The sequence below is a fragment of the Balaenoptera acutorostrata genome, chromosome 10 (assembly GCF_949987535.1).
Source record: "Balaenoptera acutorostrata chromosome 10, mBalAcu1.1, whole genome shotgun sequence".
Classification (NCBI taxonomy): Eukaryota; Metazoa; Chordata; class Mammalia; order Artiodactyla; family Balaenopteridae; genus Balaenoptera; species Balaenoptera acutorostrata.
Genome location: NC_080073.1, coordinates 26,837,030 through 26,857,350, shown reverse-complemented (window position 1 = coordinate 26,857,350; position 20,321 = coordinate 26,837,030). Strand labels below are relative to the sequence as shown.

General features: G+C 41.3%; 1 protein-coding gene across 2 annotated transcripts in view; it reads left to right on the top strand.

Moving 5' to 3' along the window:
- Positions 1–20,321, top strand: part of SYNPR (synaptoporin) — a 309,297-nt gene that overhangs the window by 102,272 nt on the left and 186,704 nt on the right. The window lies entirely within an intron of this gene.

Here is a 20,321-nt window from a genome sequence, read left to right as displayed (position 1 = left end):
TAAATAAATAAATAAATAAATAAAAAGAACACATCCCATGAGGAATGTTTGAACGAGACCCAGGCTGGGAAATAGGCAGAAACGAAGACATTTCTTGGGCGAGGAAGCAGGAACACATGACTGCTTTTATGGTAGGAAAAGCTCACCAGGACCTACAGCTAGAACAAATCAGATGCAAGATGTTGGAGAAAGTTTCTCCAACCTTGAACCATTCAGTCTGAGATGCAGAACTCATGCGGAAACTGTCTGATTAGGTCAGCTTAGGTCACAATGCCTAGTGCATCGAGGATCTGGCTGTGGTAGACTAGATTATCATGCCAACACTTTACCTCCTCCCAAGTAACAGAATTATACATCCACAGTCATTGCCACGTGCCTTTGTAGTTCGTTTCACTAAATTATATATTTTTGTGTCTTGACTTTGTATTCAGCTATGTAGGTTGCTTTGTCCAATCGAAAGAGGTAGAAGTGATGTGTCAATTCCTAGTCTAGGCCTTGAAAGGTTTCCCATATTTCTGCTTGTTCTTTTGTTCCTCTGCTACTTCTGTGAGAAGGCAATACCTTTATTGTTCAATGGACATGAGAGTCACTGGAAGCTGAGCCAACCCCCAACAAATTCTGTAGAGAAATGAGTGAGCTCAGCCAAGATCAACCAAGCCATCCCACCTGACCCGTAGATGTGTGAGGAAAAGAATGCTGATATGTATATGCAAACAAGATCTGGGGGCTCTTACACAGCAATAGCTTGTTTTCTCAATGAGATACAGTGTATTAGTTATCTGTCACTGCATAGCAAATTAGCCCAAACTTAAAGGCTCAAAATAATAGTAAGTTTTTATTATCTCAAATAATTTCTGTGGGTCAGGCATCCAGAAGCAGCTTAGTTGAAAGGATCTGACTTGGGGTTTTATATGAAGCCACAGTTAAGATGTCAGCGAGGGCTACAACTACCTGAAGGGCTGGGTGGTTTACTTCCAAGATAGCTTACTCACATGGATGGTGAGCTGGAGCTGTCTGTTGGCAGAACACCTCAGTTCCTTGTCACACGGACTTCCCTGCTCATGTGTCCTCACAACCCTGGCAGCTGGCCTTCCCCACAGCAAGAAATTCCCCAAGAGAGAGCTCAAAGAGGGGGCCCAAATTCCTTCTTGGTGATGGATTGGGAAGTCGGCCACCATGACTGTTGCAACATTCTATTCCTTTGAAAAGAGTCTCTAAGTTTAGCCCCCACTTAAGGGGAGGAGAATTCCGCTCCACCATTCAAAAGTAGGTGTGTCAAAGAATCTGGACATATTTTAAAGCCCCACAGGCAGGTACTAGATTAAGAGATCATTGAATCAAACAAAATGCAGGAGAGGTAGTTCCCCAAAATAAAATAAGGTAATTCCCCCCCCAAAAAAATATTTGAGTTATTTCTCAAAATAAAATGCTAAAGGAAGGGGAAGTGGAAGCAGAGAAATCAAAAAATAAACACAAAAGGAGGAAATGTCATGTAAAGTAGGCTTAGACTCCCTTGATATGCCCTGAGGAAAAGGAATAGGGTAATGTGTGTAAGAGCTCCAGCAAGACAGATATACTGTATACTGACAGATATACTGTGATGGAAGATCCTCTGAGATTGTCCAGAAGAAAGCAAAATTGGCAGTAGAGTGACCAATGGCAGAGGCAAGGTCAGGGCACAAGAACTAGATGTAATACACACAGAAGGTTTAATTATGATGCTGATGAAGAAGAGATTCCAGCTTGAGAGGCATATGTTTATAAATCCTACAGTGCTTTAAAACCTATAATGCAGGTGGATAAAGGAAGAGAGATAGAAAGATGGAATTCATGCACTCATACAGGTATTATGAGGAAGTCTGGGAGGAGGGTGGCAGCTGCAAGTGAAAGGCAAAGCAGGCATCGAAGAAGATGATTGGATTTGCTGATGAGTGGCCTGTAGTGTAGGCGTGCACTCAACACACAGGCCAGGAATCAAATAAATGCTCGATAAAAGCCATTCAGTTAAGAACATGCCATTGCTATGGTCAATTAGAAATAAGAAGAAAAGGGTGATGATGTTCCTGGTGTTCACCACCAAGTGGAACTCTACCAAAGTGAGGCCAGGAAGTGCTACTTCAATCACGGGCCACTGGTGCTCAGGCCTTGCTACCTCCCACCATGTCACAGGGGAACTGGCTTAAGGACAAACAGCAAGAGGGTAGGGGGGAAAGGAAATAAAGCACTGTTATCTGCTCGCCGACTTACCTAGGTTGTCTGTGCAAAGTTTGAATGTCATGAACTGTGAACTTTGCAGAGGGCCCTGCATCTAGCCCAGAGCAGAAAACAAACTGCAGGATCAAGTCGATGAGAGAATGAAGACTTAGCTGTTCTGTCAGGAAGGGATAGCACATCCCTGGTACTGTGCCTGCATTCATGGCAGACATCACTAGTTGACTGCACTTTTTTGCAGGTCTGAATGTGGCCATGGGAATCCTTATGGGAATCAAAATGGTGCTCCAAACAGAGTTGCTCCAGTCGATCAGAGTTGTTGCAGGGTGAGCCCTATTTGCCATCCCTAGATCAGTCTCTCTGAAAGTTGAGGAATTCTTGGTCAGTAGGAGATGAAGAAAGCAGCATCCTTGGAAAGGGAGACACCAGAGAAGACAGTATTCTCCAATCTGCTGATCCTCAGAGACACACACTGCTCCCTTGAGACAAAGAGGCCCCTGCTGTTCATCCTTAATTTCATATGTTCAAGCCTGTCTACTCATGAAGAAAGAGGACTATTGCAGAAGAAGGAGCCCCTGCTGTTCTAGTTAAAGATGCAGGTGGAAGTAGCAAAAGGGGTTTGAAGAAGACCACTTTCTACATCAGGTAATATTGGCATTTGGGGCTGGATAATTCTTTCTTGTGGGGTCCATCCTGTGCATTATCAGATGCTTAGCACCTTATCCTCTGGACACCAGTAGCGCTCCCCACTAAGTTGTGACAATCAAACATGTCTTCGCATATTGTCAAGTTTCCTGGGGTGTTTAAAGGATGCAGAATCTCCCTCAGTTGAAAACCACTGCTCTAAATGATAAAAATCACAGGATTGAATTCCAAAATGAATTCCAGCTCCCATCTCAAAAATGAAAAAGTATTTTGTAACATGTTTGTCCATGATGATCAGAGCACTGAAGGATTCTAGAAACTGCCCTTTCATCATTTTTTTCTGCATTAACCCCTCTGGCAGCTTCCCCCTAACAGGAGAAAGGCCCAGTCTGTTTGTGGGTAGAGCTGGGGAGGCTCCCTCCCATTCTGGTAACTCCAAGATGGAGGGAGTGGGTGGGGTATGGACTGTGCATTCACTGAAGGAGAGGGAAGCAAGTAGGGCCACAAGTCTAAGGTCAGTCCCACCTTCAAGCCTTTGCTTTAGCTGTTTCCTTTGCCTGGAGCTCTCTTCTCACAGATCTGCATATGGCTAGTTCTTTTTGATCAAACAGGGCTCAGTTCTAATGTCACTTTTTCAGAGACCACCCAACCAAAAATAGTGCACCCCCTCAATCATGCCTTATCTCATTATTCTGTTGCTTTTTTTTTTTTACCATAATATTTAACCTCTGAATTTGTTTTCTTAGTTTGAGCACGTACTTATTTCCTATTTCCAAACAAGTAGAGTGTGAGCCCCACTGGGGCAAGGACCTTATCTTTTTCATTCATTGCTGTATTCCTTGTACCTGGCACTGAGTGGCAGCTCAAACAATCTATGTTGTACAAATGAGTACAGCATACTGTGCTTGACATGGTCATTACAAGTGTGATGGTATTGCAAATGTGGAAATACAGGGGGCCGTGGGAGTGAGCACAGAGCTTGGAGATCTAAACTGTCTAATAATATGATATAAGACCAGAAGGCTTTGGCCAGGAGTAAAGACTAAAACAGTAAACAGCTATATATATATTCTAGAATGTATATATTAACCCATTTAATCCTCGCAGTAACCCCACGAAGTGGGTACCTTTGTTGGACACCATCGCCATTTAACAAATGAGAAAACCAAATGGGTACCCAGAGGCTAAGCTAACTTGCTCGAGGTCATACTGCTCGTGGTATGGAGAGCTGAGATGTGAAACTGAATGTTCTCATATTAGAGCCGCACCCTGAACCATCGCACTAATGGAGGAAGACAGAGGTGATGTTGCAGAGGTGAGAGAGAACATGATGTTGGAAGCCGGAAGGAGTCCAGGTGGATTATGTGGAGAGAATAAAGAAGAGGGTGGCGAGGGATGAAGTAAGCCGGATAGAAAGGAAGATGATCAAGGAAGACCTCATCAAAAGACCATCATTAGCAAACTCTGGGAGTCATCCTTAAAGGAACGCAACTCTTACATTGCAGCTTAACATCAGCCTTCCCATAAGCCATTGGGTGGATTTAATTTCTTATGACCAGGTCCAGTTTATCAGTTGGTGATATTTAGAAAGGTGTTCATGGTAGCTGTCCTACCTTCAACCACCATTTTCTTTTTTTTTTTAAATTAATCAATTTATTTATTTATTTTGGCTGTGTTGGGTCTTCGTTTCTGTGCGAGGGCTTTCTCTAGTTGCGGCGAGCGGGGGCCACTCTTCATCGCGGTGCGCAGGCCTCTCACTATCGCGGCCTCCCTTGTTGCGGAGCACAGGCTCCAGACACGCAGGCTCAGTAGTTGTGGCTTACGGGCCTAGTTGCTCCGCGGCATGTGGGATCTTTCCAGACCAGGGCTCGAACCCGTGTCCCCTGCATTGGCAGGCGGAGCCTCAACCACTGCGCCACCAGGGAAGCCCCCAACCACCATTTACAGGGAGAACAAAAATACTGAGCCGAGATGCATAGCATCCTGGTTTGTTTTTTTTTTTTCAAGAAAAGGCAACAGCATTAGTTTTTATCCTGGAATAGATGGTTTGTCCAGTTGTAGATGCTGTAGAAAGGAAGCTGAATGTTAATTAGATGTCAACAGTAATCATGGTGATTATGTTTTTTGAGTAGTTATTGGGAATAGCTGGATCCACATCTAGAATGTGATGTGAATGACATTTTAATAGTTTTTAAGAGAAAAAGAGAGCAGCCTGTTACTAAGAAAATTACAGTGAATAGAATTAGAGTAAAATAGGTTTCTTAACAAAGGAGTGTAACAATGATAATAGTCACACATGAAGTATATAGGATATATTGAGGAAAATCATAAAAAAGAGGTTTTGAGACAGGATCCCTTATTTAAAAGAAAACCAATTATCTTAAATCTCTGCCTCAAGGTTTCATTGGAATATTTTAGGCTGTGTCCTTCTGATTTTCCTTAGAACTGGGTCATATCACAGATTTTATAAACATATCATTTTAATGATATTTTAATTACATGCTTTTTATCTACTACAGGGACTCTGGTTCTGCAATAACTTCTATGATCATCCATTTCATAAGACATTTTTATTTAATTTATTTTTAGTGTTTTTTAAAATCACAATTTGGAGTATCAATATTTAAGGCAGATATTTATTCTTTTCTTTAATATTGAAGGAGCCCTCCTTATTTATTTATTTAAAGGATGTTCTATTTAAAAGAATCAAGTCACTTGATTCTTTTAAATAGAGCATCTGCTTCATGTATTTAACACATTTCATATAAACCTTGAAGGTAAGGCAAGATTAATCTACCCTCTCAATCTGGAATTTAAAAATCTACAGAAGGGAAAAGCATTGCTCTAATTCTTTGTAATCACAAATTACCAGTAGGCAGTGTCAAAGAACATCGTAGCATTTATTTAGTCATTCATTCAAAAGTATTTGTTTCAGACCTACCAGTGTCATGTGTCACGGAAGAGGAGTGGGCAGTAATCCACACCATTACTTGGTGACATTCCTAAGGAAAAGGACATATTGCCATCGGTATTAGTGGCTCCCTACCACAGCTACTGCAGCCCAGGTGATGGCTGTCCCTCCCCTATCCCAGTTGAGAAACGCGGTTGACATACAGTGATGAACAAGAGAGGCTCAGTCCCTGTCCATAACCATCTATGGGGGTCTTCAGGATGCAATAGGTGTGATCAATAGTCTAACAGAAGAAATACCTGAAACTGTGGATCACATGGATGGTATACAACAAGGGTTAAGGAAACCTTTCCAGAAGAAATGGCCTATCAACTGATAGAAGGTGGTACCAACTGCAGAGGTAGGGCAAGAGTGAACATCAGATGCAGAGCACTGAAGGCAAGAGTGTGGGACCCCCACAAGGAAGTGAAAATAGTTGTGTAAGGCCAGATTGTGAAAGATGGAGGAGGCTATGTTTAGTGTTGCGTTCAGCTAAGTTTAGGACCCTGTGACAGCCAGGACTTTATCTTAAGAGCAATCAGAAGCAGATTAAAAGTGTTGAGCAAGAGAGCGAACAGATCAGATTAACCTTTGAGGAGGCTCCTGCAGGCTGCCATGTGCTGAGTGGTTTGGAAACACCAAGGCTGTCATCAGGGAGAGTGGTTTGGAGGCTCCTTCCTGCGAGATCCTGGGTAGGAGATGGTGGTGGCTGGAGCTAAGGGGTAAAAAAGAGTAAATGGATTTGAAGAGAGCATTAAGTAACAGAATCCACAAAACTTGGTTTACTGTAGCTTGACTTCTGTGTTACTGGAGAACATTTCGATGTGCTGGGTTCAACAATAATACCAAAATAATAACAGTGATCATAATAATGGCACTTATTGGGTGTCTACTCCATGAAGAGCACTTTTGATTAACACTTCTTATTTAATCTTCACACCACCACCATGAATTAGACACTGTCAGGGATAGAGAGAGAAAACTAGGGACCAGGGAAGTTGAATCTCTTGCCCAGGATCACACTACGAGTAGGTGGCAGAGCCGTGATTTGAGTGCTGGCAGTCTGACTCCAGAGACCATGTCCTTGCCGGAAATAAATGTTGGAGACCAATAATGGGATTCATATAGCATCTGAGTCTTGATGTATGTGGGCTAAGAGTGTAGTTTTTTTATTTTTTACTACCAATACTCTGTTTACTTGTCAGGACCAATATCCTTGGGTTTTCAATGAGATTTATTCCTTTTGCTATGGAGAAAACGTAGGTTTGGGGTGGGAAAGAGAAAAAGAGGGAAGAAATCAAATATTTACCAGTCTAAGCATGGATTAGGTATCCAGTACTTTACCTATACCAGGTACTTTTCTAGGTGCTTCATTTTTATTTCTCACTCTGCCAGGTGCAGGGGATGTATTCTTTTTAATCTTCTAAGAAACTCTAGGAGGCAGGAGGTGTGGTTCCATTTGACGGATTCAGAACCCAAGATGGACAGTGGTTTAGCTTTGTGTCCAAGGTCATTCCACTAGGACAGGGCAGAGCCCAGCCAGGCTCTTGTTCTCTTTCCAGAGCACACCGCTGCCTCTCGAAGAGAAAAGTAAGACACAGATGTGCAAGGCAGGTAGACCATGGTGCAGAAAGAAACAAGGATGCAAAAAGTAGAGAAGAAAAAGGAAAGCTTTAATGAGTGTAGAATTTAGAGCTGGGCAATCCCACAGCAGGTCTCATTAGAATAACAGGCTTCTCCTCTCTTTGCATTGGTGCCAAGTTCCTTGATAGCGTGTGTTCTATTAGCTTTAGTGCCCCACTTTGAACTCCACAACAATTAGAAGTCAGGACCAGAACCTAAGTTCCAGTCTAGATATTTTCACTGCTGGTAGAAGTGGTTTGGTGCCCTTTGGATTGTTAAAGATCAGTCCTTGTTGAATAATTGAGAGTCCAAGGAATGTTAGCTCACCTCTGAGTTTCCTTGGAGCAGATGATACCTCGACCCACAGTCCATCTGTCCTTCCCCAGGGTCTTAAAATTGGAGGCCTGAAGCACTGGCAGTTTAAATAATTTATTTACTTATTGAAAGTCACACGTGTCCCTGGTGGTAAAGCTTACACAGAGTTATTTCCATTGCATCTTGGCTTTCCATGGAGCAGTCGCCTGAACCGTTTATGGATACAGCAGCAATAACCCATTGCAGCACAAACCAGGAGTGGTTCAAGAGTAGTCATGCTCTGTCCAGGTGGCTTCTTTATCCCTGTGACTGACAGAGGGTCTAAGTTACAGCAAGCTCTCGAAAAATGCTTGAATGAATGAAGAGTAGCAGGAATGATGAGCAACTTATTCCTGTATAGTGAGGCAGTGTAGTTTAGTGGTCAAGCCTCTGGATGCTGAGATCAGATTGTCTAGGTTCAGATCATCCTAGCTACGTGTTTGACATTTAGCTCTCTTGCCTTCAGTTTTCTCCCCTGTAAAATGGAAATAATACTGTGGTAAGATATTCCACTTCAAGTGCTGAGTAAGGCCTGATGTATAGTAAGTGCTCAGTGTGTTAGCTGTTACTTATTTGTCAGTTTTAATAACTTACAAGTGAAATGCCTTATTTATATATAATCTTCTATCATTTCCCAAAGATACCTTTGCTCAAGAGAAGAAAAAGAAATACACATGCAGAAATCATTCTTTTGAGAGGTGGATCCAGAGGTGCAATCTAATCTTGTTGGGGAGCAAAACAAACGGGGTGAATAGAAAGGGTACTTGGATGTTAGACTATCACCCAGAGTGGGTGTCTCCATTTTCCCACCCAAGTACAGATGCTTGGGCTCTCCCGGCAGTAACACCATGTTGATACTGATGGCCTGTCTTTCAGAAGGTTAGACTACCCAGGTCCATTTGAAGGGGCTGAAACTGTCCACTCGGATTGGAGTCAGCAAAGACGCTGGACCTACTAAGGGCATCTTTCTATTGAATGATTCACAGGCATCTTTAGCACACTGGCTAACTGGGCTTCTGGGAAAGGGGACACGGAGCGCTCACCCGTGGAAGTTCATAGGCTTTGGCTTGGCTTCCCCATGGCTGCCCACAGAGAGCGTGTGCGGTCTCCCTGCTCACTCTACCCTCTACTCCTCTTCATGAAGTCTCTCCTCTGTGACTCCACCACCGTCCCTCGGGATTTTGAGCCCCACTCCTCTCTTCCTCTCTTCTCTACCCTCTGGGGCTGAGGCACCCTTGTCTTGTCTCCCTACAGATGGATCAATCTGCAGCTTGCTTTCTTCTCGTTCTGATAAGATCAGAGCGTAAACCCGATCTCCTTCCTTCCTTCCTCAGAGGCTTCCATTTTGATTCTCAAAAGCCCTTTCTTCTCTCAACAGCATTCCTTATATATCAAAAGCCATGGTTTCAAAGCTGTTGTTTCTGATGTGGGCTTCAAGAACATAGTTTGGAATTCAGAAACACTGAACATCAATTTCTTTTGTGCTTTTTACATTTCTGCTGTAACCACACCAGTTCTCCTTGAGGCAATGTGGTGCTTCTGACTGACAGGATGAAGGGTCATAATCAAGGAAAGGAAGAAAAGTACAATGATGGATGTTTTAAGATCCTATCATGCTACATTACATCCGCTCATTCTGAGTCCCATTTTCAGGTTTCAGCAAGTTGGCCCCTGTCTTTGACTCCATGCTGACACTGATCCCTGGGCTCTGCTTATCATACCCTCACGAAGATATAATATGAGGACCAGTGTGATGTGGGTTTCCTGAAGTTCACACTCATTCATCACAACATCTTTCATCCTTATTTTACAGATGAGGAAACTGAGATTCAGAAAAGTTGAGGCCATCATTTTTGCTGTTCATCACATTTTCAGCTCCCCTTTTAAGTGCTGTTCTACCCCCTTGGTATTAAGTATACCTATATAATTTATTTGGTAAATATGAGTAGAAGTGATGCATGTTACTTATGGGTGAAACTCTGAGAGTCAATGCACAATTCACCATGCTCTCTTTCTCTGTGTCTCAACAATGTGTTCCAGGTGGTGGAAACTCAGTTCACTTACATCCTGGAATAAGGATGACATAGAGCAGAGCCCTGTCTAACCCTTAGTGGACAGGTAATAACACACAAGAAAGATAACTTTGTTGCTTTAAGCCACTGGGTTTTGGAGGTTGTTTGTAAGCCTAACTTGACCTTGATCATCCTGATTAATACAGAAGTCACTCATTCATGCCGTTATTTATCCATTAACTCATTCAACAAATGATTAGTGAATATCTACTCTGTGCCAGATATGGGCTAGGTACTGCAAAAACAAAGCATGATACTTGTTGTTATAGGCTCTGACAACTTATCCACTAAAGTCATGCACTTAATGAAATGATTAAGTTGGGTTTCATACTTAAACCATTGGATTCCAGAGTTTGTGCTCTGAAATGCTGCATTCTACTATCTCAAATAGAGATTTCTAGAATAGTTTACAATTGGTTTTTAAAAATCTTTCAGGGGCTGGGTCTCGTCTATCTTAGCATAGCAGGCTAAATTCCTTACGTGTTGTCAGTTCAGTTGTAATGGACAAAGTAAAATAACTTAGACTCACCACCAAAGAGAGGTTGAACAAGATGCCAGAACTTTGGCCATGTTTTATGGGAAAGGCATCAGTCATGTTTTCTGGCTGCCTAGCATCTTTTAAATCCTCTTGTTATGTTTACAGGATTCTCCCACTTGATGGTTCCCACCTCCCCAGTGTGGGAGCCCGAAAACTCACTTCCAGCCTCCTTTGCAGCTAGAACACAGAGCCATATAACAATTCTCTACCAAGCAGACTCACCCCCTCTAGTCTTTAATTCAGAAATGAGCAATCAGAGGGAGAAGGCTTACTGTGGAATCCGTTTAGCTGGGGAGGGGCAACAGAGAGGTCCCGGTGTTGAGAGCAGTGCTGGCAGGGGTGAGTGCCTGGCATGTGTGTCGCATCTGTAACGAGGCTGCAGTGTTGAAAGCAGCTCCTGCAGTAGTACCACTGCTGGGGGGAGCAGCGTTCTTCTCATCAGGCTATTTCTAGAACATGATTTGGGACATTATTCCTGGACATTTGGCATTAAGCCCAGTTCTCTAAACGTCCCAATAATTCTGTGAGCTACCCACTATCCTTTAATGAACTTGTTTTCTGCTTAATCAGCCACAGTCAGCTTCTGCTTCTTGTAAGGAAGAGCCCCAACTGACGCAGTGTGGAAGCTGAGTCAGAAAAGTTTCCAGCCAGATCCTGGGGAAAGAGAGCAGCAAATGGCTAATCTAAAGGCACGTGGGTGGGAGGGTGGAGAATTAAAGTCTAGGAAATCTGAGATCAAAGGTGGGAAGGGTTGAAAAGGAGGCGAGCCTCGGGTTCCCCATGAACAAATTGGGGTGAACAGCATCCTTCTGCAGGCCCATGACTCTTAGATCCATTCATTTAGTCGTTCAACAAATATTTAGAGAGCACAGACTGTGGGCCTGGCTCCACGCTGGGCACCGGAGGATATAATGGTGGATAAACCAGGCATAATCCCAATAGTTTTATGTAATGGGAAGGCTGGTCATAATCAAATGATTGCACTAATGAACAAATACACAACTACAAACGAATAATAAAAGAAAGTGATGTTCTAAGTGCATATAATAGGATGACATGACCAAGTGTGGGAGAGCAGCGAAGCCTTCCTGAGGAGGTGATTTTGGAGCTGAGATCAGAAGAGTAAGGACAAGCAGGGGGTGGGACACAGCAGTAGAACATTCCAGTAGACGTGAGCAACATGTGCACGGATGCCAGAGACAGAGTGAACATGGTCTATTTGAAGAACTATAAACCTGATGAGATTGAGGGGAACAGAAAAGGTGATAATGGAGTGAGGTAAGGCTGTAGTGATACAACAGAGTCAGGGAAAACCATGTAGAGTCCAGAAGCTCTATTAAGGATTTTGATCTTTTTCCTAAAATCAACAGGAGGCTCTTGAATTAAGTCATGCGCTAACACTGCCAAATTTGCATTCTGAAATGCCATGCTGATTATAGTGGGGACAGAGTATGTGGTCCAGGAGTGGAATGAATACAAGAAAGTGAATTAGGAGCCTATTGCAATAGTCTAGGCATGAGTGGGTTGCTAGATCAGGCTAGGGCATTGGCAGGAGAGATGGAGAAGGGTAGAGTGATTGGAGAGATGGAGAGGAGGAAAATCAATGAACTTCACAATGAGCTAGATATGTGATTTGTGGGCCCCAGCTTTTAAGACTTGGGCAACTTACATAAGGACCATTGGAATAGCAACAGTTTGAGCAACAAAAGAGCAGGGACACTACATGCTGAGACGGGGGTGTCTTTGTAACATTCAAGGGAGGAAATAAGTACAGAGGTAGCTGAATATGAAGATCTGAAGCTCCATGGAGAGTTTTGCCCTGGAGATATCTCCCTATTGATCTCAAAAGCAGAATCTTCTGTTAATCCCATACCCCTAATTTGTCCCTTCCCCCTCCCCTCTCCCCTTTGGTAACCACAAGTTTGCTTTCTGTGTCAGTAAGTCTATTTCTGTTTTGCATATACATTCATTTGTATTAATTTTTAGATCCCGCAAATAAGTGATATCACATAGTATTTGTCTTTCTCTGTCTGACTTATCTCACTAAGCAAAATATTCTCTAGGTCCATCCACATTGCTGCAAATGGCAGTGTTTCATTCCTTTTTACAGCTGAGTAATTTTTTAAATATTTCATTGTGTATGTATACCACATTTTCTTAATGCCATATATAAAATAGATAAGCAATAAGGATATACTGTATAGTACAGGGAATTATACTCATTATCTTGTAATAACCTATAATGGAATATAATCTGCAAAAATACTGAATGACTATGCAGTATACCTGAAACTAATACAATATTGTAATCAACTATACTTCAATTAAAAATAAATAAAATTTTAAAAACTCCACAAAACTGGGGAAGAAAAAATCAGAATCTTCTGAAACTACAATCTGACTAAATCCAGACTGAAAAACCCAAGTTTGGTACATTCACCCATTTATTCAATGCAGTTTTATCAAGCATAGACTTTGCACCAAGTGTGGGCATACAGAGACAAGAAGGGGACGCGGACTTAGAGGAGCGTATAGTATAGTTGCGAAGTAGAAGAGTCAAGACACGAGCATAATAAAATTTAAGTACTGGAGGTATGGACAGAAGTCTTTAAAAAGGCGCATTTTGGAGGGCGTATTTTAGGGTTGAGGTACAGGTATGAGTTTTGTTCTGAGAATGGGGGATAGTGCTGCAAAGGCTTAGGGACATCGGTCAGTACATTGTTCTTAAGGAATCACCAATATTATTAAGTAAGGCTGAAGCAAGGGAATTGGGGGCTGGGCTACTGTAGTAGAAGGTGAGGCTAGAGATTTAGGCAGAATCCTGGTATCAGCAATCCTATAAACATTTTTAACTTTAACTTAAAGATTGCCAGGTGTCACAGAAGCATTTCAAGAATGGGAGAATGGAATCAGATTTGTGTCTTGCATAGATAGGTGGATGGCTTTAACAAGAGATCAATCTCCAATATCCAAACTTGCTCTCTGCATCTTTTTGGTAGAGGATTTTATATTTATTAGTACCTTTACGGTTCCAAGTGTCCATGTCATTATCTTATCTCACGTGAAGCATGGCAGTTAGAAAATGCATACTTCATCCTTTTCACAGTTAAATTAGATAACGATCACAAAATGTCATTGGCTTGCTCACTTGTTAGAAGCCGTAAAATAACCTTCCTCATTAAGCAACCATATTCTCATCACAAAGCAAATTTGGAACAAGGCACAGTGTGTCTTTAATCTCTCTTTAATCGATGTAGATTACCTTCTGTCATATTCCATGACTCGCCATGTCTTAACTATAGGTGACTTGAACTATGAAGTCCTCTTACATCATTCTGCCACAATTTGCCAAAGGCTCAGAAGGTAGCTATTGGAGGTAAAAGTTTGGGTTTGTTTGGTCTTAATTTAAATGAGTAAATAATTGAGAACAAATTCTCAGAAGGAGTCCCTGCAGGCTTATGTAATGACTTATTTGGTCCACCAGTAAAGCAAGACAGAAAATTAAGTTTTGCTAGTTAGGCTAAAGCCATTTTATGTTTCTTCATTGACGTAGGTGATGAGGACAAAGATTAAGACAAGATACTTGGAACAAATAGAGCCCCAAGTACCACTTCAGCAGAGAACAGCTATGCTAAGCTAGGACTTCAAATAGCACTACTATGGATGCTTCTGGCTTAGCCTATTCAAATCACTGTGAGTGCTGGTCTTTCTGTATGTTGTTACATGTAAGTTGCCGGCAGCTGCTGCTTATGGTGATTGCTGCTTGGGAAAGAGGAAATAAGGGACTGGGGAAAAACACCGCCACCAAATGTGTTTTCCACGCTGCCCAGATGCTAAAAGGTTCTGGTGCTATGGAAATTATGGGGGAGTTGAACATTAACAAAAGAAATGATCTTTTAAAAGCAAGGAGCTGCAGTATCATCAAATAAGGAAACTTCTCCGTTTATTTCTTTAGTGACAATTGGAGGTGAGAATAAGAAACTCCAAGAGGAAAAAACATATATATATCTCTGAAATAAAAACAAAGACCCATGGTTGTTTTTCAGGTGGTAACTTGAGTATCTTGATTGACAGCCTCTGTTATGAAGGCAATATTGTGAATAAAAAATGATTCTTATGTGGGAAGAAAAACAAAGGAGGCTTACAGTGGTTTAATAACAGCTTTCTGCTGGCTGGGTAGTTGAAAACTTAAAATATAGTTGACAGTAATTAGTTTTGTGTTTCTTTTTTCTTAACAACATTAAACATTCAATATCTTTTTTAAAAAATTCACACACAATAGAAACCCATCTGATGAACTCCTTACTCTTTGGAGTTTTATTAAGCTGTGAACATTTCCCCTGAGCCTGGGTTCTAAGTCTATTGAATTGGAAGAAGTGTAAAAAGAGATTTTACACAGCAAATCCGCCAAGTGCCTTCATCATAGGAACAATGATAGTAAGATGTCAGCAATGCTGGGGCAAAAAAAAACACCTACCCCTGTCTCTTCATTATTGCAATTTATAAATATTGTGAATATTCAAGGTGATTACAATAACTTTCAAAACCACCCACCACTAATGAAAAACTGGAAGATTTATCCACTGAATATTTTGAAACAATCAAGATGAAATCTACTACTGAGGTGTTTTTTTTGTTGTTGTTGTTGTTAAAAGAGAATGTATTTGGCATGGAGAGTATGAGAGTCTGATTGCTGACTGACTGTATAAACGGCAGCTTTTCAGGTTAGATATATAGTAATTCAACCAAATCATTTGCACATGAGATGACGTTCTTTAGCAAACATGTTCGTACTTAAGTCTTCCCCTTAAGTGTATGTGTATATTTTGAAATTTACCACTTTCTAACTTATAGTAAGGTAGTAAAGTGCTTTCTTTTTCTCTCTCTCAGCAGTGAATATTTCCTAAACTCAGTGATGTGTGCAGGAGGCTTGTCCTGGCTCCCAAGAGCCAATGGTCCAGTTTTCAAGCACTCTGTGAGCTGGTTGTTAAACATGGTCATTCTAAAAAATTAAATCATATAGACTTAGAACTGAATAGGTTATATTAAAAAAAGAATAAACACGTAAAAGTCACCATTTTCTAATTATTTCACTACCTCTTACTGTAATCTGTGCTCTTAGGGTGATTCACGTGTGTTGTATTATTCCATTTCAGTTCACATGGCTATATGTAGTAAGAAGCTTGGCATTATATTGTATTTCATTCTATTTTATATGAGTGTGTTTATGTGTAGCTACATAGATATATTCATACACAGGATATGTATCAAACATGCCTAAGGTCTGAACATTCTCACTGTTCTCAGTCTTTCCACCCAATAATCTGGAAAGTCTCGTTACAACCGTCCAGATTTTAGGCCCATGAGCCACTAAGATTTAATGGAATATTTGGCTTAATAGAGCCTTAATAGTTTGTATGCATTTTTAATTTCGTCTTGAAGGGCAACATTTATGTACCTGTGCGTTCTTCCCACTTTGTCTAGGGTTCCTCCACATGCATGCTGACAAGGAACTGTGCCTTAGTAGTATCTCACCTGTTAAACAAACTCTTATTTATTTGAGGGCTTGTGGGAAGGGCCACAGCCTGGCCCTCAAAGGCTCTCTAAATAATCAGACAGCATGAGTGATGGTACGCCTACTCAGTGTGGACTCAGCCCACCTGAGTTCTAGGTTTGGCCTTGCCTCTAGGTCACTGGGTTGACCTGGACTAGGTGTTTCCCTGCCTTAGCCTCAAAATTGCGATAACCATCAAAATGGAAGTAGGGCTAGACAAAGTCTAGTCTAATATCCCTTAGAGCTCACACTCTGTGATGTCAGATACTTAGAACTACAAAGTGTTTCCCAGGCACGTTATTACTGCCTTGCCCACCCTCCTGGGCTCAAGGAGAGTGGTGCAAGGGGAGGAGGGGGGCTAAACTGAGAATCTTGTGGTGACAGAGTTACCCCTAGGGTTGCAAACTGGCAGCCGTTGTGTCATATCAGGTCTCAAGCCTGATAATTTGTCCCATATAACATTTAGTGTTTTTTTTAAATTATTTGCCAGTGTTTTAAAGTCAAAATTTCGTATTGGATTGCCAGCTTTTCTTGAAAAATTGAAGTCTAGCAACCTTGGTCCTCACATTTCCTGATTGCAGTGGGATCTGGGGCCTAGTAGCTGCTGCCTCCATTAAGTGGGTCAGGGACGTTATAAGATAATCATACCTTGAATCCTGACTATAGGAGATGATTTTCCAGGAAAGACATATGGAACTCTCACGTGAGGCATCACAACACTCTACATTCTAAACATAAGACAGAGAAAATATCATTGTAGACATCAGCTTATAAACAATACCAGGAGTAGGTTCATTTTCTTTGCTGAAAGTAGTCCACTTGGTGAAATTCCAGTTTCTTCACAATAAAACCTTCCTAGGGAAATAGCTATGATGGTTTGCATAAAATTTTAAGACTGTATCTACATAGGAATAAATCTAACAAAGAAAGTCTAAGATCTTATGGGAAAAAATGCAAAATTTTATTAAGACATCTAAAAGAAGATAAGAAAAATTGGTTAGATTAAAAAAATACCCATGGTAGAAGACTCAATATTGTAAAGATGCAAATTTCTCCAAATTGGTCTATAAATTCATTGCAATTCAAATTTTTTAAAATGTGTCAAATGTTTTTAGATAAATTTATTTTCCACTTTATCTGAAGAAGTAAAATCCAGGAAAGGCCAAGATAATTCTGAAAGAGAAGATGAAAGAGATAGGGGAAGGGTAAGATGTGACAGGGTGAGAGAGTGGCATGGACATATATACACTACCAAATGTAAAATAGATAGCTAGTGGGAAGCAGCCGCATAGCACAGGGAGATCAGCTCGGTGCTTTGTGACCACCTAGAGGGGTGGGATAGGGAGGGTGGGAGGGAGGGAGATGTAAGAGGGAAGAGGTATGGGAACATATGTATATGTATAACTGATTCACTTTGTTATAAAGCAGAAACTAACACACCATTGTAAAACAATTATACTCCAATAAAGATGTTAAAAAAAAAAAAAAGACAGAGATAGGGACCTTCAAGATGGCTGAGGAGTAAGACATGGAGATCACCTCCCTCCACACAAATACATCAAAACTACATCTACATCTGGAACAACTCCTACAGAACACCTACTGAACGCTGGCAGAAGACCTCAGACTTCCCAAAAGACAAGAAACTCCCCACATACCTGCCCGTGTGGCTGACAGGGTTTTGGTGCTCTGGCCAGGTGTCAGGCCTGAGCCTCTGAGGTGGGAGACCCAAGTTCAGGACATTGGGCCACCAGAGACCTCCTGGACCCACGTAATATCAATCAGCAGGAGCTATCCCAGAGATCTCCGTCTCAATGCTAAGACCCAGCTTGACTCAATGACCAGCAAGCTCCAGTGCTGGACACCCCATGCCAAACAACTAGCAAGACAGGAACACCACCCCACCCATTAGCAGAGAGGCTGCCTAAAATCATACTAAGTTCACAGACAGCCCAAAACACACCACCAGACATGGTCCTGCCCACCAGAAAGACAAGGTCCAGCCTCATCCACCAGAACACAGGCACCAGTCACCTCCACCAGAAAGCCTACACAACCCACTGAACCAACCTTACCCACTGGGAGCAGACACCAAAAACAACGGGAACTACGAAACTTCAGCCTGCAAAAAGGAGACCCCAAACACAGTAAGTTAAGCAAAATGAGAAGACAGAGAAATACTCAACAGATAAAGGAGCAAGGTAAAAACCCATCAGGCCAAACAAACTAAGAGGAAATAGGCGGTCTACCTGAAAAAAATTCAGAGTAATGATAGTAAAGATGATCCAAAATCTTGGAAATAGAATGGAGAAAATACAAGAAATGTTTAACAAGGACCTAGAAGAACTAAAGAGCAAACAGACAATGATGAACAACACAATAAATGAAATTAAAAGTTCTCTAGAAGGAATCAGTAGCAGAATAACTGAGGCAGATAAGTGACCTGGAAGATAAAATAGTGGAAGTAACTACCACAGAGCAGAATAAAGAAAAAAGAATGAAAAGAATTGAGGACAGTCTTAGAGACCTCTGGGACAACATTAAACACACCAAAATTCAAATTATAGGGGTCCCAGAAGAAGAAGAGAAAAAGAAAGGGACTGAGAAAATATTTGAAGAGATTATAGTTGAAAACTTCCCTAGTATGGGAAAGGAGATAGTCAATCAAGTCCAGTAACACAGAGAGTCCCATACAGGATAAATCCAAGGAGAAACATGCCAAGACACATATTAATCAAGCTATCAAAAATTAAGTACAAAGAAAAAATATTAAAAGCAGCAAGGGAAAGGCAACAAATAACACACAAGGGAATCCCCATAAGGTTAACAGCTGATCTTTCAGCAGAAACTCTGCAAGCCAGAAGAGAGTGGCAGGACATATTTAAAGTGATGAAAGGGAAAAACCTACAACCAAGATGACTCTACCCAGCAAGGATCTCATTCAGATTCGGTGGAGAAATTAAAACCTTTACAAACAAGCAAAAGCTAAGAGAGTTCAGCACCACCAAACCAGCTTTACAAAAAAATGCTAAAGGAACTTCTCTAGGCAGGAAACACAAGACAACGAAAAGACATACAATAATAAACCCAAAACAATTAAGAAAATGGTAATAGGAACATACATATCGATAATTACCTTAACTGTAAATGGATTAAATGCTCCAACCAAAAGACATAGACTGCTTGAATGAATCAAAAACAAGACCCATATATATGCTGTCTACAAGAGACCCACTTCAGACCTAGGGACACATACAGACTGAAAGTGAGGGGATGGAAAAAGATATTCCATGCAGACAGAAATCAAAAGAAAGCTGGAGTAGCAATTCTCATATCAGACAAAATAGACTTTAAAATAAAGACTATTACAAGAGTCAAAGAAGGACACTACATAATGATCAAGGGATCAATCCAAGAAGAAGATATAACAACGGTAAATATTTATGCACCTAACATAGGAGCACCTCAATACATAAGGCAAATACTAACAACCATAAAAGGGGAAATCGACAGTAACACAATCATAGTAGGGGACTTTAACACCCCACTTTCACCAATGGACAGATCATCCAAAATGAAAATAAATAAGGAAACACAAGCTTTAAATGTTACATTAAACAAGATGGACTTAATTGATATTTATAGGACATTCCATCCAAAAACAACAGAATACACTCTTTTCAAGTGCTCATGGAACATTCTCCAGGATAGATCATATCTTGGGTCACAAATCAAGCCTTGGTAAATTTAAGAAAATTGAAATCGTATCAAGTATCTTTTCTGACCACAACGCTATGAGACGAGATATCAATTACAGGAAAAGATCTGTAAAAAATACAAACACATGGAGGCTAAACAATATACTACTTAATAACGAAGTGATCACTGAAGAAATCAAAGGGGAAATCAAAAAATACCTAGAAACAAATGACAATGGAGACACGATGACCCAAAACCCATGGGATGCAGCAAAAGCAGTTCTAAGAGGGACGTTTATAGCAATACAATACTACCTTAAGAAACAGGAGGGGCTTCCCTGGTGGCGCAGTGGTTGAGAATCTGCCTGCTAATGCAGGGGACACGGGTTCGAGCCCTGGTCTGGGAAGATCCCACATGCCGCGGAGCAACTAGGCCCGTGAGCCACAACTACTGAGCCTGCATGTCTGGAGCCTGTGCTCCGCAACAAGAGAGGCCGCAACAGTGAGAGGCCTGCGCACGGCGATGAAGAGTGGCCCCCACTTGCCACAACTAAAGAAAGCCCTCGCGCAGAAACGAAGACCCAATACAGCCATAAATAATAAATAAATAAAAAATAAATTAAAAAAAAAAAAAGAAACAGGAAACATCTCAAATAAACAACCTGACCTTGCACCT